This window comes from Nomascus leucogenys, chromosome 4 (genome assembly GCF_006542625.1).
Source record: "Nomascus leucogenys isolate Asia chromosome 4, Asia_NLE_v1, whole genome shotgun sequence".
NCBI classification, from domain to species: domain Eukaryota; kingdom Metazoa; phylum Chordata; class Mammalia; order Primates; family Hylobatidae; genus Nomascus; species Nomascus leucogenys.
Window position 1 is genome coordinate 45,568,885 of NC_044384.1, and position 22,846 is coordinate 45,591,730.

General features: G+C 34.5%; 1 protein-coding gene across 3 annotated transcripts in view; it reads left to right on the top strand.

Annotated features, from left to right (window-relative positions):
- NOL4 (nucleolar protein 4) overlaps positions 1-22,846 on the top strand; it is a 381,073-nt gene that overhangs the window by 15,689 nt on the left and 342,538 nt on the right. The gene's annotated exons all lie outside the window — the stretch shown is intronic.

Consider the following 22,846-nt stretch of genomic DNA (forward strand, 5'->3'; position numbering starts at 1 on the left):
ATTTATATGTCTATTCCACTATAAATGGTGCTCTAATGTAAAAATTAGGTGTTATAAGTAAGTACCCTTTAGCTAATTTGCATTACTTTGTTGTAAATGCCTAGTATTTTCAAATAAAAAAGGTCACTCTCTAAAATTAAAACTTAATCAACATAGTTAATCAATACAGTGATATCCAAAGTCACTTTAAAGTGACAGAATGGCTATAACACTGTAGGACCAGACTGTAACTTGCTTGAAAACTTACTAAAAGCTTTTTTAATAGAGCTTCACTAGTGAACTAACACTAACTTTCTCTTTCTTCTGTATAACATAATGACTGATACCCAGGGCATGGATAGGCTCACTCATAGTGATCTGCTCTGTAGTTATTTGCACTTTGTGCACATACAATAGAGTTGCAGGCATAGCATTGGTTATGTTTTTCCCATACTATTTTTTGCTAGTTTCCCTTATAATTATATGATTTAAATATATCATAAACTGAGAAAATGAGTGCGAAATTTAAATTCAGTGCATTACAAAGATTCAAAATAAGGGTGAGTTACTAAAAAGACCTATGGGAAAAAAAGAGAACTTCGAATTCTGAACTACTTAGATTGCTTTACTTCCCATTCTACTTTAAAGTAATTGCTTTACTTCCCATTCTACTTTAAAGTAATTGAAACTGGAAATTACAGACAATGTTTCTTGGAAGGATTATACACTTGCAATGCTCAACATGCTTAATGACTCATACTTAAAGATCTTTGTCCTGTCACAAAAGTTTAGCAAACAATTATACATTAGTATATGTTAAATGGAAATTTAATATTAAGAAGTATATGATCTTTTATGCCTTCCAACTTTAACTTCTTGTGACTGAACAGCTTCACAATTGATAACAAGAGCTTTTTAAATTAACATAGAAAGTGTTAATAAGTTTTTGGTCAGCCATAGAACTATGAATTAAAGATATAAATATTGGATGTGCCCATAGAATAATATATTGTCTTGATAACTGAGGAACTTAGTGTTTCCTGAAGAGTTATCGCTATTATTGAGGAAAATATTTACATCCATAAGAGCCTGAGAACCCTTAAATACTTGCCATTACTTTAACCTCTTTAAATCAATATTTAACCCCTTTTAATTATTTGCGTTTCTAACTGCCTTGACCAGAGAGAATTCACGGGTTGAACTGTTGCCAATGATGGCACTATTTAACAGTATATTTCCCAGTATAAATTAAGTAATCTTAGGTTTTATACAACTTCAATTTCTTGTGAGTTTTGATTGAGTTCAGAGTCTATATTTTAACCAGTCTATATACACAAATGAGACCTCCAAAAATAATCACTGGGTGGCTGTTGAGAAGCAGAGGGCAAAGGGATGTTAGGGAGTCCACTATAACCTGACTCGCTTAGAATTTTCCCTTTTCTATAACCATTTTATCTTGGATTTCAGTTCTCTTGCCATCCTGTTCATCCATTCTAGTTCTCTTGCCATTCATCATGCCTAATGAATGGATTATTTAAAAAAATATAATACCTAGCATATTTTTTAGAGTTATGGTTTAAAATATAACTTTTAATTCTGCCATTTTTATTAAAATTATTGCAATTAACATTTCTCAATGTTGCTACATAATAATTTTTATGCCTTTACAAATAATCAAGTATATGTATTGTAATTTTATTTACCATTTCTATATAATGTGTGATTTTACTTATTTCTTTTTTCTTTTTCTTTTATTTGGACAGAGTCTCACTCTGCCACCCAGGCTGTAGTGCAGTAGCGTGATCTCAGATCCCAGGTTCAAGCAGTTCTCCTGCCTCAGTCTCCAGAGTAGCTGGGATTATAGGCACCCACCACCACGCTTGGCTAATTTTTGTATATTTAATAGAGACAGGGGTTTCACTGTGTTGGCAAAGCTGGTCTTGAACTCCTGACCTCAGGTGATCCGTCTGACTCTGCCTCCCAAAGTGCTAGGATTACAGGTGTGAGCCATCGCACCTGGCCTATTTCTTGCTTTAAATCCCCTTTCCCAATGAATTATGATAATTACAGTTTTCTTTTCATTTTTTCGAGAGGGAGTCTCGCTCTGTTGCCCAGGCTGGAGTGCAGTGGCGCTATCTTGGCTTACTGCAACCTCCGCCTCCTAGGTTCAAGTGATTCTCCTGCCTCAGCCTCCCGAGCAGTTCAGGCGAAAGGCATGCACCACCATGCCAGGATCATTTTTTTTTGTGATTTTAGTAGAGACAGGGTTTGACCTTTTGGCCAGGCTGGTCTGGAACTCCTGACCTTAGGTGATCCGCCCAGCTTGGCCTCCCAAGGATTAATCCTGTGCTAGGATTACAGGTGTGAGCCACTACGCTCAGCCAATAATTACAGTTTTCATTTAAAAATGTATATGTGTGTGTTTGTATATTACAACTGATATTTTGAACCTTGGAGGACTTTACATGAATCTTGTTAGTAAGATTCTGAGAATTTTTTTTTTTATCTTTTTCTTGTGATCTAGCTGAGGACATTTCATCTATTACCATGCTTACCACTCAGCTGAGGATCTTGCTAAAATGGACATTCTGGGTCAGGGTGGGGCTCATGAGTCTTTGTTTCTAGAAAACTACCATAGGGTTCCAGTGCTGGCTAAGCTCATTATGAAAAATCCCTTCCACTGATTGCACTAAAAACTCTGGAAGGAATATACAACATAACTCCCTGAGGACTCTGAAAAACAAACAATAGCAGGGAAAATGAGGATGGATGTCAACTGCAAGTGCACAGCACAAGGGGTGAGTTTCCTTTGCCCTGCCCCGCTTCATCTACTGGATTTAATCTAAGGGCAGCCTCAGTCATGAAACTGCACAATGAGAGCAGACAATACAAATTCTGAAGAAAAGCTCTTTTTGTCACAGGACCAGCAATAGGGTTCCTTGACACCTGCAGAATGTGGAGGGATCATCATGTCTATTTTTTTCCTCCTATTTTCACTAATAGCCTAGCATGAGGGCAGCCCTGCTCATGGAGCTGCACTGCTGATGTGATGGTGGCAGAGCCAGCAGAGAGGGGCCTGAAAACCTCAGTGGAAAACCTGTCTCTGGCCAGAGGAACAGAAAACAGAAGTTCCCTTGGTCCCTGTGGCAAAAGAGTGTGTGTGAGATTCTCTTTTTCAGGGCTACATTTTCCTGGAGATGGCCTCAATCCCATGGAATTGTGCAACAGTGCACATAACTAAAACTCTAAGAAGTAACAAAGTTTTCAGGCAAGAAACATCAGAAAAAAAGTAATCTGTTGGGAATTAGAGAGTGTGAGGGAAATTCCAAAGAGAAGATCCCCTAAATCTTGTATTAACTGTGTTCATTGTCAAGCTAAGAATGTGCAGAATATATGCAAAGCACCATGGCAAAGTCTTTGAGAACTAAAATATGATATAAACCACTGCACAAATCCAAGACTGACCTCTGAGTTGCATGGATGCAGGGTAGAACCAAAGAAACATATCAAAATTTAAAAACTGAACTGACATTGGAATCATTAACTGTGAAGACAAGACAGAATTTTTGGTGTCAGTCTAATGGGATTTACTGCATGCTATCCAAATATAATATTTTTTTCCAGAGGATTTTAACAAGACTAAGAGTTTCACAACATAGTATTCAAAATGTTCAGGTTACATCTGAAATTATTTGGCATATAAAAACAATGAAAAGGGAACAAATCTTAAAAAAGAAAAAAATCAGTAGATGTCAACCCTGAGTTGGACCAGATGTTGGAATTATAAAGGATTTAAAGGCAGCTAACATAATCATGCTCTATATTGAAAATGCAAACACTCTTGAAATAAATGAAAAGATAGACCTTTTCAGCACACAAACTATCAAAAGAATCAAACGTCAATATTTGAATTAAAAAATATGTGATAAAAATTCACTGGGTGGGCTCAAAAGTAGAATGGAGATGGCAGATGAAAGAGTCCATGAATTTAAAAGTGGCTCAGTAGAAATTATCCTTGCTGAAAAACAGAGTTGAAAAAATATTTAAAAAAACAGACTCAGGAATCTGTAGTACAGTATCAAAAGATCTAATATTTGTGCCAGTGGAATCATAGAAGGAGAAAACAAAGGAATTGGTAGATAAAAATAAAATAGAAAAATAATGGCTGAATGTTTTCCAAATTTGTTCGCAGGCCAATTCAAAATGCTTGGTGGAACGCAAACAAGATAAACTCAAAGAAAAATTATTCCCAAACACATCATAATTGAAACTAATGAAAGAAAACCATCTTGAAAGAAGCCAGGGGAAAATTACACATTATTTGTAGGCAAACAGTGTTTGAAATTACTGCAGACTTAATCAGAAACCATGAACCCCACAAGACAAAAATTTCTAAAATGCTGAAAGAAAATAATTGTTTATCTAGTGAAACATTTTTTTTTAGAATAAAGGTGATATAAGATTTTCTCAGATGAAGAAAAACCATGAATTAATTTCCAGCAGGCCTATTCTAAAATAAATGCTGAAGGAAGTTCTTCAGTATGAATAGATATGATATTACAAGGATATCTGGAGCTTCAGTAATGTAAAAAGACCAAAAGAAATTATAAGGAGATTATTTTTATTCTATGCATTATTTAAAATATGTATGACTGCTGAAAAAATACAGCATTGTATGGTAGGGCTTTAAATCTCTGTGTAGATATGATATTGTGATATGTATGGCTCTATGCAACATATAAAGGATGTTCCCTGACCAGAAAGGGTTTAAACTAAAAATCTGTAAGAGAAAGTTGCCTGGAAATTCCCTAAGTACTTAAAGATTAAATAACATTCATTCAAATAATCCATGGGTGAAAGAAGAAATTCAAAGATAAATTAGACAGTATTTTGACGTGAATAAAATGATAATGTAGCATATCAAAATGTGTGGGATGCACCTTGAGCAAGGCTTTGAGGAAAATTTATGGCAATACATGCTAATATTAAAGATAAAATGTCTTAATAATTTAAGCTTCCACCTAAGAAATGAGAAAAAGAAGAATAAATGGAACTCAGTGAAAGCAGAAGCTTAATTTTAGTTAATTCCTGGTGAATTAATTTTGTTAATTCCTTGGTAACTTTGAGGTATCCCTTTGCCTGGGGTTTTAACATTCAAGGATGGTCCATATAGGGGCATATTCCCAGAGTGAGGAGGGGATAGGTTCTTGGTTATCTGTTAATCACCTTGGCAACTGCTTATATACACATTTTCCCATATAATTTGCTTCTGTCATGTAGATTGTCAATGTGATTCACTTGCTTCTGAACACAGGGAATATGCAAGATTAGGACCCTCTTAAATATTTTCGTCTCTTTCTTGCTGCAACATCCCAAGAGTTCATGAGATGAACTCACCTAATTTCCCAGGTGAGGCTGTCTTATACTAACATGCACCAGCATTCAATTATCTCTATTCTACCGCTCAGAAACCACTTGGGTGGAGAAAAGTGTAAAAGACATGCCACCCGCTGATATATTTGGAATTTCATAATTTTCCAAAACTGTTTGGGTTTCGTTTCCTAGAATTCTTACACACTGGGGAGGCGTAGAAAGCAGAGCTACTTCTCGGGAATTCATGAATATCTAGGCTACATTTTCTTTTCATATCTCTTTATCCACTGAGAGAATTGTTATATCATTTAAAGTGTGAAAACTGTCTATTCATCAACATTCCTTCAGGTCTATTGTTTATGGCATAAATAATATTATGATGAGTTTTCCAGACTTTAAGTTTCTGAAGCTTGAAAACTTAGGGTTCTGTAAATCCAAGTAAACTTTTGAAATTTAAAATCCAGGACTTAAACATTTTTCAAAAAACCTGTTTCCATAACAACTTTAATCCAGGGCAGTAAGGATGGAATGCCTTAACAATCTGGTTTAGAGAAAGGACTAGGATACACATAGAAATGCAAATGACAGAAATCGGTTCACACTTCAACATTTTTCTCAATATATGTGAAATGGGGACAGTAAATGGTGTCTACTTCACGTGGTTATTGTAATGATTAAATGAGTACATTTAACAATACATGTTATGTAATGTATGTGCCAGTTTCTGACAACTAAGAATTTAATTCTTCTTCCCTTTTATCTCCATTTTTCTCGCCCCTCTTCCTTTTTTACTTAGTATTGTCACCTTTTTCCTATATAATTGATATAAACTTATGAGTTCTGAAGTATCATCTCTGACTAAAGATAATGGAAAGATGTCTTAGGGTTTATTCATTTATCTATGAAACAATTCAGAAAAATAATATGCTTGAAGGGAGGCTTGTGCCCATGGCACTGAATTAGAACCCAGCTGGCTAAAGGCAGAGTAGGGACTTAATTTTCTTCACTCATTCTTTTTTCCTACTCACTATTTAGGATACATTTTGACCAAAGCACATATTTAAAAGTCTTTTCATATAAATGGAATGCTTTGTTACCCTAGCATTAAAATGCAGCATATTCAAAATTATAAAAATCCAAGGATTAGAGAACCTCAGAATATTAAAATAAAAAGGAATGACATAAGACAAATATGATAGTATTACTGGAAAGATTGCTTTGGGGACTAGTGAATTAAACAATACATATTGCAGACTACAAGAATTAATCATCACCTGAGATTATTTGTGATAAGGGGTTTAGAACTCACTGTCAAAGAGCACGGACTTTCCTCCAATTGCAGAGACTACACATAATAATCAGATCATGGAAGAAATACCATGTGTGTTATTGCAGAATAATAAGGTGTTATATGTGTGTATTTTATATGCACATACTAAAGTTTGTTGAGCACCATTTTTGGAACAAATTGAATTTTTAATGAGTCAGCATTCTACAGGGTGGCTTCAGGTGAGGCCAGGAAATAATGAGGAGAGGTATACACTGTCTACACTGTCTTATCAGCACTTGTCACATCCTATTAATTTTTTAAATAGAAATAAAGGGGTATATTTTTTTCTCATTCAAAATAAAGTCAAAAGTAGTTAGGGTACAGATGATGTAGTGGAGTCCCTGGGTCAAACGGGACCAAGACTTCTATTTTTCTGCTTGCCATCTTTAATGTATAGCTTTCATTCTCAAGGCCACTTGCTGGGGCTGCTCTAGTGCTGATAAATATGCTGCTTTCTAGGCAGAAGGGGCCGTGTGTGTGTGTGTGTGTGTGTGTGTGTGTGTGTGTGTGTGAGTGAGAGCGAGAGAGATTGGGGGGCTGTTCCAGCTCTCTAATCCCCTTTTTTGAACTGAATTTTTTATTGAAATAACTGTAGATTCACATGCAATTGTAAGAAATATTACACTTACTCCACTTCCCACCAATGGTAACAATTTCCAAAGCTATAATATAATATTATCACGTCCAAAATAATTGTATTGATATAATCTACCAATCTTTTTTCTTAAATTTTCCCAGCTTTACTTGTGTGTATGTGTGTGTGTATGTGTGTGTCTGCATATTAATTTCTATACAATTTCATTGTGTATGGGTTTGTGTATCCACCACCACACTCAAGATATGGAACAGTTCTAATACCACAAGGAACACTCAGTCTGCCCTTTCATAATCACATCCACCTCTTTCCTGTTCCTTCATCCTGCCATGACCCCCATTCCTAACCACTGATCTGTACTACATTCCTAAAATCTCTGATTTCAAAATGGACCTATATAGCACATAACCTTCGGGGACTGGCTTGTTTTTTTCACTTAGTATAATTCCCTGGAGATTTATCCAAGTTTTCATTTGTTTCAATAGTGTGTTTCTTTTTGTTACTGAGCAGTATTTCATAGTATGTATGTATCACTATTTCATCATCATTAATCTGTTGAAGGATAGCTGGTCTGATTTCAGCTTTGGGTTGTTACACATAGGCCATTATAAATATTTGTGTACAGGATTTTGTGTGAGCACACCTTTTCATTTCTCTCGATTAAATGCCCAAGAGTGCAATTGCTGTGGTGTGGGTTAATTGTATGTTTAGTTTGTTAAATTGTTTACCAGAGTGTCTGTATCATTTTACTTTCCTACCAGCTATATATGTGTGGTACAGTTTCCCTATCCTAGCCATTTTGTAAATGTAATGGTAATAAAAATTTATAACAATAACAACATCATGAAAGTCACACTTTCTCTTTATGAGCATTTATTCAGTGGATTTGAAGATAACTGTCACTAACACAAATATGATCATAGAGGTATCGTTTTAATATTTTCTCAATTTTCATGTTAGAACATTTATGGATGTTTACTGAGTTTGGTCATCTCCACCATCAATACCTTTACTTTATAGATTGTGTTTCACTTTCTTTGATAAGTTTCTTACTGGTGCTCTCCATTCGAGTCAAAGTTAGGAAAATTGACAGGTCTAAATCATCCAACCAGGTGGGTATCTTCATAAAATGGAAGCTGTAGAAATAAATATTTTCAATATTAATGTTTATAAGCAGCGAAAGAAAGGATTCAGTTTTTAACTCTAAGAATAAAATATTGATGTGAAAAGGATAGATTACAGTAAATCATGTAGATGTGCAATTTATTACTTAACAATTTCAGTCTAATGGACTAACAGGGATATGCTAAAATTTGTCTTTCAAACATAAGCCCTTAACAGCAACAATACTTACCTTAATCATCTTAGTATCCTTAGAACCCTGCATGGTATCTAACTCAGAGCAAGTGCTTAATAAACACTTAATAGCATAATTAAATTAGAGTAAAAGTGGGATTTGGATTGACTTTCTTTTAGGTCAATACAAATTGAAATAAACTTTGTTGGTATTGAAACTCTAACTGGTTACCAGATCCAGGACAAATACAATTTAATGAGATTGTTTAACATTTTTAATGTTCCAAAATAAAATAATCAAATATATTTGCTGATAATAAAAATATTTACACAAATCTAGGTAAGTAGAAAATCTCCCATATAGAATAAACATAGATCTAGATGTATATGAAAGAAGAGATTGTTTATTTCTTGACTAGACCATTAGTAACAGAATATTGGTATTTTCATAGCACTGAATATAAAATTTATATTAATGAAACTGATATATTTAAATTATAGGTTGAAATAGAAAATTTACAGATATTTTAAAAATATAATTCTGACCCTAGAATATTTTGAAAAATTTCAAGTGGTTATTATGGAACTGAGAACTATCATGTGAAATCTGTGGAACTTAGGAATATAGTGAATGTGGCCTAATATTCATTCAGGTGGGCCTAGAAGTAAAATTGTGAAAGAAACCATGAAAAAAACCTCAATATTTTATGTTAATGGAGAAAGGATGCAGATGAAAAGTATCAAATAATTAGGAGTTATTTGTACTATTTATATAACTATCTTTGTGTAATCTTTAGAGTGAGTGTGTTACTTTTCTGTCTCTTGGGATATATAATTCCTACCATTAATTTCCATTGACAGTAAGAGTAGTGGTTAAGAACATGAACTCTAAAGGCATGCAGCTGCCTGAGTTTTATTTCCAGCTCTGTCATGTGTTGGCTATGGGACTTGTGGCAAGTTACTTAATGTCTCTGTGCCTCAGATTATCTACATACAGAAGATGGTATTTACTTCATGGGATTTTTATGAAGATTAAATGAGTTAATATTTCAAAATACTTAGAAAATGCCCAGTATATTGTAAATGCTATAGAAGTAATTTCCAAGTAAGAATAAATGTGTTTTTGGAATGAGTTAATATTTCAAAATACTTAGAAAATGCCCAGTATATAGTAAATGCTATAGAAGTAATTTCCAAGTAAGAATAAATGTGTTTTTGGAAAAAAGTCCCAATGAACCACTCTGAAAAAATAATATATTAATATATTACATACAATAATGTAAAAAACCAACAGAATATCATTTTCCCTTTTCTCTTCCTCTGTTCCCCCTCTCTTGCTCTCTCACTCTTTCCGCCTTCCTCTCTTCTTTCTCCCTCTCTCTTTTTCTTTGTGTGTCTCTCACAGTGTCTCTCTTTATCTTATGCAAAACATCAACCCTATATAGAGAAGCACAGGAGTATATTATTATATTAATTTGTTCAATTTAAGACAAAAATGAGCCTCTTTTTTTAAGTCAGAAGCTAATCCTCAGTTTGAAATTTCTTATCCACTCTAAGGAACTGTCTTATTGGTTAGAAACATTCTGGGAAAAAAAAATTATCTTTCTTATGGAACTCTTCTTGCCACATGGAACTCTTCCATTGAATGTTTTTACTGAATTAGCCAGTTAGTTCATTTCAACAATACATTTCTTATTTTTTTCCTCTGAACAGATCAACTTTCTTATATTGGCAGCTGACTTTTGGTACCATGGTGACATGCCTAAGTGTATGCCCTGCATTGATTGAGAGATATTGTATGTAATATATTAATATATTATTTTTTCAGAGTGGTTCATTGGGACTTTTTAGTTTTATGGACTAGTAAAAAATTCGTGAAAGTTAAGCAGGAGACCAAAACTAATTTGCCAGATTTTTGTTTTGCCATATGAAGATATAAGAGCATTAAAGAATAAAGTGTCATCTATCATACCAACATTGTATCAAAGAATAAGTTAACCTGACAACAACAACTAGGAAAGATTTAGAGTCAAGATTTTTAAATTGAGTAAGTTTAACTTAATAAAAAATTCACTTTATTTTAAAAATTATTTCTTCTGAAATAGGACTACATTACGATCTGGCACCGGTACTGAGACAATTTCATCTCTTTATGAGGCACATTTTGTTTGGTTTATCAGGATATATTAATTACAGAAGAACAGCCAATGAAGTGCTACCAGGTCAACAGGGCTCATGGTCCAGTTTGTAAACTGCTAAGAGCGATGGCTGAAAATGAATTTTCTAATGAGCTCTTCCTCATAGTAGTAGTTTTCTTCTCCAATAAAAAGTAACATGTTTATTTCTCTGTCAACTCTTAGTTTGCTTACTTCTGTGATGCCACTCTGTAGATGGTGCCAGGGTCTGAAAAACAACACAACAATTACTAAAATGAAAACTGAAGAACAAAGTAGTCATTGTATAAAATGAATTATGTATATATCCCAGCTTAAGATGCTGCTGCTCTTGTTGGTATCCATTTATAGGACTAGGGTTGACAGCAGCTATTACTTAACCTGTGTTTATCCAGCAAGCCTCTCCTTGCCTCTCTGAACTGTGGAGTTTGATGTGAAACAATATTTTTAAATGAACAATTAAATAATTGGTGCTTTCTGGTTGTAGAAATCCCTCTTCCTACCACCTAGAATTCACTGATGTCACTGTTTTTTTCTTAACTTATGCCATAACAAAAAATGTTCCAGGATATTCAAATCTTCGGTTCTCTAACTCCAACAATGAGCTATGCCACTGATTTCTAGGCTTGTGACATGATAGAATAATAGGTTTACAGAACATTGAAGTGTTCATCTTCTGGTGTTATGCATAAGTTTTACTTGGCTTTTATGGTTGGGGCTGGGATACAGTGAAGTTAAAAACTACATTTAATGCCGTGGATTCAGAGTTAAGTTGAGGTTCTTTCCCTTAAGGAGCACTTTAATTGTTTGTTAACTTATTTGTCTGTATTTGTGTGTGGGAGGACAGATAAACCTGCTCATGTTACCCTTTAAAGCATTTTTAGATCATTTTTGCTCCTCTTTTTATTTGAAGCTACTGTCCCATTTTAGCCAGATTTCATCTACTTAAAATGCTAATTAGGTTGGAGGCTAGCACTTTAACAGCTGTCCATAGGCCAGCAGACGTGGCCCTGGTACCACATAAGGTATGAAGTTTGAACTAAAGCCCTTCATAGAGCTGAAGCCATCTAAAGATTTTGTTCTCCGTAGAGGTTGGACTAGGGTATAACAAAACAAAACAAAGCAAAAAATACAAAAAAAAAAAAAAAAACAACTCCTCTGTCTCAGGCTTTGCTCTGAAAAAGAAGGAACATTTCCTCTGAGAATTCATAACCATAAGTCCCTCACTTATGTTGATTTGTTGTTCCAATATGCAATAGCAATGCAATCATGAAGATTCAAAGTTAAGAAATTAACATTAGTGAATAATAAGTGGTAGCACCTGAGGGTGACTGACAGAAGCTTTTACAAATTATCTTTGGAATGATACACTTAACACAGGCCCCTAGGATTCCAACAGAGAAATCACAACTGAACTTGAACTTGAGCTTGTATGCTGCAAGTAGTATGAATTTTGTCATATATAAAGCAAAATTTGACAGAATTACAATGAAAAATTGGCAAAAACACTATAATAGTGGAAAGTTTGTCACATATTTTCATTCAATTCTTGTCTGGTTTGACTGCCCTTTACTAAAAAAGTACAAGATTTAATCTAACAGTAAAGAAGCTTGGTCAAATGTACAGGTATTTTACCTGTACCTAGCAATGACAGCATTCACATTGTTCCCAAGAACATGCAAATAATGTTTTAAAGTTGCATATGCATTATGCTATAAAACAGGCATCGATACATTTCTAAGATGGATTCATACATTTAATTTGAATTCTTAATTTAAATAAAAAATTAGAAGTGAATTTTTATTTGAAAATATAATGGGAAGTTTTAAAAGCACACTGAAAAATAATTCATCTATCAAAGAAAAGTCAAAATGGAAATTAGAAAATATTTTGAAGAAAGTAACAAAAATATTTATGTCAGAAATTTTATGAGGCAGACAAATTGGTGTTTGTCACTTTTAGTGTTTCTCTTCATGGAGGGTGAGGAGGATTGGAAATCAATGAGATATCCTGTATAATTTGAGAGGTCAGAAAAGGAAAAAATAAAGACCATCTAAAATAAGTGTATGATAAAAAAATTAGAAACTAATAAACCCTTTCAAGACTGTGGGTTTGTATACTTTCTGATGAGAAATCCACAAAAATTCAAGTTGTTTTTATTCTGTATGCAATGTATTGTTTATTCTCTAGTTGCTTTGAAAATTGACATTTTCTTTGATGTTCAACAGTTTCACTGTGACATGACTAGATTTCACTGTATTCTCCTTGTGATTTGGTGTCTTAACTCTTGTAAATTTTGTTTAAATTTATGTCTTTCACTAAATGTGAGTTTTTGCCCATTACTTCTTCAAATATTTTTCTACTTCCCTTCCTTCTGGGCCTTTAACGACCCACATGATAAAAATTTGGATATTGTCCCATAAATCTCTGAAGCTCTTTTCATTTTTATCAACCCATTTCCTCTCTTTTCACATTAGGTAATTGATAGATCTATTGATCTGTCTTTGTTCATGTCCTTAAATTAATGATGCTTCCTCCCTACAAAGGCCTTTTCCTATGTTGTTCCCTCTGCCGGGAATTCAAACCACCTTCCACCACCCTCTCCACTGGATTAACTCACACATCCTTCAGATCTCATCTCAAGTGATGCTTTTTACAGCATGTCTCCTTAGTATTTCTTCTTAGTGTTTATGTCCCTTTATGATAATACATGTGCTAGTGTGATTATTTGATTAAATTCTGTAATTCTCATGAGATAAACTCCACTGGAACAGGCAGAGTTTAAATTTTCTGCCACTATTCCTTAGCTTCTGGCACAAAGCAAGCATATAATAAAGGTTGAGTATAAAACATATAGCTTTGTTCTTTCATGGTATTATCAGCCTATACACCTGTGTTTACCGTAGACAAGTCAAATACTCATTTGCTTCTCATTTTGACCTCTCCTTGCTGAACTATAAAATTAAGAAATTGAATTAGATTTTACCTATAGATCTATTCAACACTGAAATGCCATTTAAAAAAAATCTATTATTGGTTTAAAAGGATGCTTTTAATAGAAAAAGGATAAAGATCATAGCTTTCAGTTTTCTATTTTCTTAATTGTAAAATCATAATGAAATGGAATAGAATATTGACTATCACTAAAACCTGCTTAATTCCCATGTTATATATTGTAATTTCTATATGAGTTAGCACCCTTTTGTAGTTTTTCTCATGCACAAATGATTTTGTATAAATGAGAGTAATGGATCTTCATAGATTCATCATTATATTTTCTACTCCTAAAACAGAAGAACTCAAAACCTTCACTATACCTATTGTTTGATATCAAAGAGACAGCAAAAGCAACAGGAATGTATTTCAAAAAGTTCTAAAGTATCTGCTCATTAATTTACTAAGCCTTCTTGAAGACTGTTGTCAGAAGTATATAAGGAGTTATAAAATAGTTTGTATACCATATATAATAACGCTAAACTAATTGAATTTATAGAAAATACTTATTTGTTGAATATTATTTAGTTTCTTGAAACTTTAAGTGTAGATTAAGGAATTATAACATGGAGAAAGACAAAAGTTAATGGAAAATAAGTTAAACTATTTTAAGGGAAAAGTTCCTTTCTGTTGTTTTCTGTAAATGCCAAGTAATCTTTCCATTGCATGGAAGTTTGCTGCAAATACATATGTTTTGCAGTTAATAAAGTGTGAATAAGCCCGCTCAGAAATATTTGCTTGAGGGCCCCCAAATCCCTGCTGTGAACATCTAATCAAAATTCATGTTCTACTGACAATAGCTCAGTAATGTCAACTTCACTTAGAGGACAGGCCATTTACTTTATTATTTACTGAATTATGCTGTGATCTAAACCACTTTGTGATTCTGACTCTGCACAGTTGAAAAGACTGTGAATGTGTGTAGTGATCAGTCTCAAGTGGCTCTGATTAGCAATTTTCTAAGATGTCATATGATGTTGTCAGCAGTTACCTTCCTCAGTTTGAGTAAAACAAGATGATAGAATCTTTGTAAGTTAGTTGACTGTCCTTAGTATTTCTATGAGGATAAGTATATGCACACATTAAAACAGACAGCTCCTCTTGTTGAACTCAACACAATGGTAGAAATGTTTATCTGTGTCCTAGAGAAATATGAGGGAAACAATGTTTCAGCATAGACATTCCTGAAGAGAATCTGATATTTTGCAATTAACACATTTTGTTCAAACATAAGAAGAAAAAGCAGGTATACATAATCATCCTTTTTTTTTTGGTCAGAAAATGAGATTTCTTAGTTTATTGGGTATTCATGAGTACAGCTATTTCCTGTGTGACCTTCTACAGTTATCTAAATTGTTAAAGTAAGAAAGTTAGGGAAAGGTTACCGTGAAGAACAGAAAAATGAATTATTTATCTACTGGGAGAGATTTTTTAAAAATAAAAGATTGTTCCACCTATACGTTAATGCTAATGTCATGATATTTTACCTTACTGAAGCAATGCTAGTGAAGAAGAATCCCAGGCAAGGTGACATTTTTTAAACTTTCAGGTATCTTCATCGTTGCAGTGGAAAATAAAATGCATACGACTAGTTGTAAAATTGGCATAATTGGCCATAATACAGTGGCCACAATAAGCTCATTTGGCACACACCGGTACAAAGCTTTGTTAAATTTAAATAGCTTCTTTTTTTTTGAAAACTAACATTTGCATTACAAACCTTGAAACTTAAAGGAAAACATGGCAGTATTATTTGAAAAGGTAACAATCTATCAAACATACATAAAATATAAACAAACTGGGTTTGGCCTCTTCAGTATTTTGTACTAATAAAATCATCAAATTTGCAAATTTTGTTTTTTCTTCCCTACATCAATTTCTACATTGATAACTATTTTGTTATTTGAGACTCATCCTTAGATTATTTTTATTAATTTTAATTTTGAGAAAGAATGTAGAAACAGATGATGCCAATTGTCAATAGTAATATCCATAAAGTGAAGATTTAAGAAAAATGTTGCAGTGATGCCTTAGCATTTCTTAGAAACTGTATCAGTAATTTCTGATAAAGTATCTTTTAAAATTTTATTTGTAGTTGATTTAGCACAAGGCTGTAATTAGAAGATTTTGGTAATTCATTTGAAAATCCTTTTTTACTGTAAACTTTTCATTAATTTGAATTAAGTGGGTTGGAGTAAGTAAAATATCTGTATGTTAAATAGCTCTTAAAAAGATATTCACATATTCACATATAGGTAGGTAGTTTTTCTTTTTCTTTTCTTTCGTTCTTTTTCCTGTTTTTTTTTTTTTTTTTTTTTTTTTTTTTTTTTTTTTTTTGAGACGGAGTTTCACTCTTGTTTGTTGCCCAGGCTGGAGTGCAATGGCGTGATCTCGGCTCACTCCAACCACTGCCTCTCCGGTTCCAGGGATTCTCCTGTCCTAGCCTCAGGAGTAGCTGGGATTACAGGCGTGCACCACCACGCCCGGCTAATTTTGTATTTTTAGTAGAGATGAGTTTATCCATGTTGGTCAGACTGGTCTCAAATTCCCGACCTCAGGTGATCCGCCCACCTCGGCCTCCCAAAGTGCAGGGATTACATGCGTGAGCCACCGTGCCCAGCCTAGGTAGGTAGTTTTTATATTAATTACATGCAAAAATTATTTATAACTTTATTATCCAAAAACTACAGAGGATGACAGAGCTAACATAGTAGCTCTTGAAAAATGAGTAAGATGAAACAAAATGTGTAAACATATTTAAATTTTGAACAAAGACACTTTGAAATGCTGGTAATGGTACATTTTTTTCCCAGCTTACTTACGAGGTAATTTAATAAATCCAATAAAAATGTGCTACTTTTCGTCATTCTTTTCTCGCCCGCCTGCCTGCCTGCCTGCCTGCCTGCCTTCCTCCCTCCCTTCCTTCCTTCCTTCCCTCCCTCCCTCCTTCCCTCCCTCCCTCCTTCCCTCCCTCCCTCCTTCCCTCCCTCCCTCCTTCCCTACCTCCCTCCCTCCTTCCCTACCTTTTTCCTTATCTTTCTTTTCTTCTTTTCTTAGTTTCTTTTAAAATATTTAACAATTGGCAAATAAAAATTGTTTACATTTATCTTGTAAAACATGTTTTGAAATATGTATAGATTGTGGGATGACTAAATTGAGCTAATTAACATATGCATTTCTTCACATACTTTTTTGTGATGAGAATACTAAAAATGTACTTTCTTAGCAATTTTTCAAGAATATAATACATTTTTTAACTGTAGTCACCAAATCATACATTGTATATTTTGAAATTATTCCTCCTAAGTGAAATTTTGTATCCTTTAACCAACATTTCCCCAACCGCTATCTCCCACCCTAGCCCCTGGTAACCACCATTCTATTCTCTACTTCTGTTTATGCAAGTTTTATAAAGTTCACATATAAATGACATCATGAAGAATTTATCTTTCTGTGCCTGGCTTATTTCACTTACGTCCTCCAGCTTCATCCATGTTGTTGCAAGTGACACGATTTCCTTCTTTATTAATGCTGCATGTATTTGCTTGTGTATACATACCACATTTTCTTTATCCATTCATCTGTTGATGGACACTGGTTGATTCTATATCTTGTCTAGTGTGAATAAGATTGCAATGAACATGAGAGTATAGATATTTTTTCAACATTATGATTTCATTTCCTTGGAATATATACCCAGTAGTAGGATGGCTGGATCATATGGTAGTTCTATTTTTGATTTTTTGAGGATCCTCCATATTTTTTATAATAGCTATATGAATTTACATTCCTACCAACAGTGTGCAAAGGTTTTTTCCATCCACATCTTCTCAAATGACTTTTATATTTTAAAAATAATAGCCATTATAATGAGTATGGGATGATACATCATTGTGGTTTAAAATTGCATTTATCTGATGATTAGTGATTTTGAGCATTATCCTGATATTCATATTGGCTGTTTGTATGTCTGCTTTGAGAAATGTCTGTTCAAATCCTTTGCTCATTATTTTTCTGCTATTGAGTTCCTTATATATTTTGGATATTAACCCCTTTAATATATGCATGGTTTGCAAATATTTTCTCTCATTCCATAAATTCTTTCTTCACTCTGTCAATTGTTTCCTTGACTGTGCAGAATCTTTTCAGTTAGATATAATTCCATCTGTCTATTTCTGCTTTTTTCCTGTGTTTTGGGTATATATCCAAAAATCATTGTCCAGACTAATGTCAAAATTTTTTCCTTATGTTTTTTTCTTGCACTTTTACAGTATTAGGTCTTGCATTTTAAGTCTTTAATAATTTTGTGTTAATTTTTGTATATGGTATGTGCCTTAGTCCATTTCGTGTTGCTGTAACAGAATACCAAAGACTGGGTAATTTATAAAGAATAGAAATTTATTTCTTACAGTTCTGGAGGTTAGGAAATCTAAGGTCGAGGAGCCTGCATCTGGTGAGGGCCTTCTTGCTGCATCATTTCATGGTGGAAGGTGGAAGTGCAAGAGAGCATGAAAAAGCAAGAGAGCAAGAGGGGGCCTAACTTGCTTCTTATAACAATCCACTTTGTGATAAGCAACCCACTCCCATGATAATGCCGTTAATCCACTCATGAGGGCAGATCCCTTATGACCTAGTTACCTCTGAAAAGCCCCACCTCTCACACTGTTGCATTGGGGATTAAGTTTCTAACATATGAGCTTTAGAAGACACATTTAAGCAATAGCAGTGTGAGATATGGGCCTACTTTTATTCTTCTGCATGAGGATATCAAGTTGTCCCAATACCATTTATTGAAGAAAATGCCCTTTCTCCATTATGCATTCTTGGCACCTTTATTAAAAATCAATTGGCTTTAAATGTGTGAATTTACTTTTGGGTTATCTGTGCTGCTCTATTGGTCTGTGTGTCTGTTTTTATCACCAGTACCATACTGTTTTTATTACTACAACTTTGTAGTATATTTCGAAGTCAGGTAGTGTAAGGACTCCAGATTTGGTTTTGCTCAAGATTGCTTTGGCTATTTTGCATCTTTTGTGGTATCATACAAATTTTAGGAAATTTTTTCTGTTTATGTGAAAGTGTCATTGGAATTTTATTAAGGATTACATTGAATCTGTAGATTGCTTTGGGTACTATGGATGTTTTAACAATATTCTCTCAAATCATGAACATAGGATTTCATTTATTTGTGTCATCAGTGATGTCTTTCATCAATGATTTGTTTTACTAAAGAAGCAGTAAATCTCAAAGAGCTATAAACTTGTGACAGCTCTTTGATTTTGCAGATACCAATAAAGGCTTCTTAATCCTTTTAGGTGAAAATCTTGCCAAAATTTCAGAGCTTTAATATACAATTTATATATATATACTATATATACTGACATAGTGGAGAGATGTACATCTGATATCTTAGCACATCACAACAAACAGTATCTCCTTTACCTAAGCTAATAATTGCAGGAGGAGCATGCACATGTGCATATGTGAGTCAGTATGTGTGTGTGTAGGGGGAGAATAGGTTGGTAGGTAGAGGAATTTTTAACCATGTAGGGTAAATTAGACAAATATAGAGATATGACAGACTTGTAGCTAATATCACCAACCTGTATTCCTCTATTGGCCTTTCTCTGCTGGCGTAGTCAGCTTCCTTTTGCAAAGTTTGAATGTGCCACACACTTGCTTTTCCAGCTTCCCTGGAAGCTAGATGTTTGGACTGTAAACCCCACCTATAAAACAAGAGCTAAGGGAAAGTCTTTTGTAAGGCTTTCAAGAAAGTTATTTCTCCATAAATAAAGAGATTAAAAGAATAAAACAGTCTTTGCTTGACATGGCAAGCAAACATGAAACCAGAGACTTCTGAAGTCATATTGCAAACAACAGAGAGATAGAATTATCATGACATGGATGACAAAGGATAAAATTGGGAATTACTTACATGGGTCATGATGATACCCTCTGGAAAAGCACTGCCTCTGGAACTTTTTGTATATGAAATATTAAATGTGTAAGAATTTTAAAGTTGGATATTATGTTAATTAGAGTAAAATCATATTAACTGACAAGTGATCAGTTATTGTGTTATGTAGTACAATATCATTCTGTTATATATGTATGTATTTTATATAGTATAGTGTAAATCAATTTATTTATTTATTTATTATTATACTTTAGGTTTTAGGGTACATGTGCACAATGTGCAGGTTTGTTACATATGTATCCATGTGCCATGTTGATTTCCTGCACCCATTAACTCGTCATTTAGCATTAGGTATATCTCCTAATGCTGTCCCTCCCCCCTCCCCCAACCCCACAACAGTCCCCGGAGTGTGATGTTCCCCTTCCTGTGTTCATGAGTTCTCATTGTTCAATTCCCACCTATGAGTGAGAACATGTGGTGTTTGTTTTTTTGTCCTTGCGATAGTTTACTGAGAATGATGTTTTCCAGTTTCATCCATGTCCCTACAAAGGACATGAACTCATCCTTTTTTATGGCTGCATAGTATTCCATGGTGTATATGTGCCACATTTTCTTAATCCAGTCTATCATTGTTGGACGTTTGGGTTGGTTCCAAATCTTTGCTCTTGTGAATAGTGCCGCAATAAACATACGTGTGCATGTGTCTTTATAGCAGCATGATTTATAGTCCTTTGGGTATATACCCAGTAATGGGATGGCTGGGTCAAATGGTATTTCTAGTTGTAGATCCCTGAGGAATCGCCACACTGACTTCCACAATGGTTGAACTAGTTTACAGTCCCACCAACAGTGTAAAAGTGTTCCTATTTCTCCACATCCTCTCCAGCACCTGTTGTTTCCTGATTTTTTAATGATGGCCATTCTAACTGGTGTGAGATGGTATCTCACTGTGGTTTTGATTTGCATTTCTCTGATGGCCAGTGATGATGAGCATTTCTTCATGTGTTTTTTGGCTGCATAAATGTCTTCTTTTGAGAAGTGTCTGTTCATGTCCTTTGCCCACTTTTTGATGGGGTTGTTTGTTTTTTTCTTGTCAATTTGTTTGAGTTCATTGTAGATTCTGGATATTAGCCCTTTGTCAGATGAGTAGGTTGCAAAAATTTTCTCTCATTCTGTAGGTTGCTTGTTCACTCTGATGGTAGTTTCTTTTGCTGTGCAGAAGCTCTTTAGTTTAATTAGATCCCATTTGTCAATTTTGGCTTTCGTTGCCATTGCTTTTGGTGTTTTAGACATGAAGTCCTTGCCCACGCCTATGTCCTGAATGGTATTGCCTAGGTTTTCTTGTAGGATTTTAGTGGTTTTAGGTCTAACATTTAAGTCTTTAATCCATCTTGAATTAATTTTTATATAAGGTGTAAGGAAGGGATCCAGTTTCAGCTTTCTACATATGGCTAGCCAGTTTTCCCAGCACCATTTATTAAATAGGGAATCCTTTCCCCATTTCTTGTTTTTGTCAGGTTTGTCAAAGATCAGATAGTTGTAGATATGTGGCATCATTTCTGAGGGCTCTGTTCTGTTCCATTGATCTATGTCTCTGTTGTGGTACCAGTACCATGCTGTTTTGGTTACTGTAGCCTTGTAGTATAGTTTGAAGTCAGGTAGCGTGATGCCTCCAGCTTTGTTCTTTTGGCTTAGGATTGACTTGGCGATGCGGGCTCTTTTTTGGTTCCATATGAACTTTAAAGTAGTTTTTTCCAATTCTGTGAAGAAAGTCATTGGTAGCTTGATGGGGATGGCATTGAATCTATAAATTACCTTGGGCAGTATGGCCATTTTCACGATATTGATTCTTCCAACCCATGAGCGTGGAATGTTCTTCCATTTGTTTGTATCCTCTTTTATTTCATTGAGCAGTGGAGTGTAGTTCTCCTTGAAGAGCTCCTTCACATCCCTTGTAAGTTGGATTCCTAGGTATTTTATTCTCTTTGAAGCAATTGTGAATGGGAGTTCACTCATGATTTGGCTCTCTGTTTGTCTGTGATTGGTGTACAAGAATGCTTGTGATTTTTGTACATTGATTTTGTATCCTGAGACTTTGCTGAAGTTGCCAATCAGCTTAAGGAGATTTTGGGCTGAGACAATGGGGTTTTCTAGATATACAATCATGTCATCTGCAAACAGGGACAATTTGACTTCCTCTTTTCCTAATCGAGTACCCTTTATTTCCTTCTCCTGCCTGATTGCTCTGGCCAGAACTTCCAGCACTATGTTGAATAGAAGTGGTGAGAGAGGGTATCCCTGTCTTGTGCCAGTTTTCAAAGGGAATGCTTCCAGTTTTTGCCCATTCAGTATGATATTGGCTGTGGGTTTGTCATAGATAGCTCTTATTATTTTGAGATACATCCCATCAATACCTAATTTATTGAGAGTTTTTAGCATGAAGCGTTGTTGAATTTTGTCAAAGGCCTTTTCTGCATCTATTGAGATAATCATGTGGTTTTTGTCTTTGGTTCTGTTTATATGCTGGATTACATTTATTGATTTGCGTATGTTGAACCAGACTTGCATCCCAGGGATGAAGCCCACTTGATTATGGTGGATAAGCTTTTTGATGTGCTGCTGGATTCGGTTTGCCAGTATTTTATTGAGGATTTTTGCATCAATGTTCATCAAGGATATTGGTCTGAAATTCTGTTTTTTGGTTATGTCTCTGCCAGGCTTTGTATCAGGACAATGCTGGCTTCATAAAATGTGTTAGGGAGGATTCCTTCTTTTTCTATCGATTGGAATAGTTTCAGAAGGAATGGTACCAGTTCCTCTTTGTACCTCTGGTAGAATTCGGCTGTGAATCCATCAGGTCCTGGACTCTTTTTGGTTGTTAAGCTATTGATTATTGCCACAATTTCAGAGCCCATTATTTGTCTATTCAGAGATTCAACTTCTTCCTGGTTTAGTCTTGGGAGGGTGTATTTGTCAAGGAATTCATCCATTTCTTCTAGATTTTCTAGTTTATTTGCATAGAGGTGTTTGTAGTATTCTCTGATGGTAGATTGTATTTCTGTGGGATCGGTGGTGATATCCCCTTTTTCATTTTTTATTGCGTCTATTTGATTGTTCTCTCTTTTCTTCTTTATTAGTCTTGCTAGCGGTCTATCAATTTTGTTGATCTTTTCAAAAAACCAGCTCCT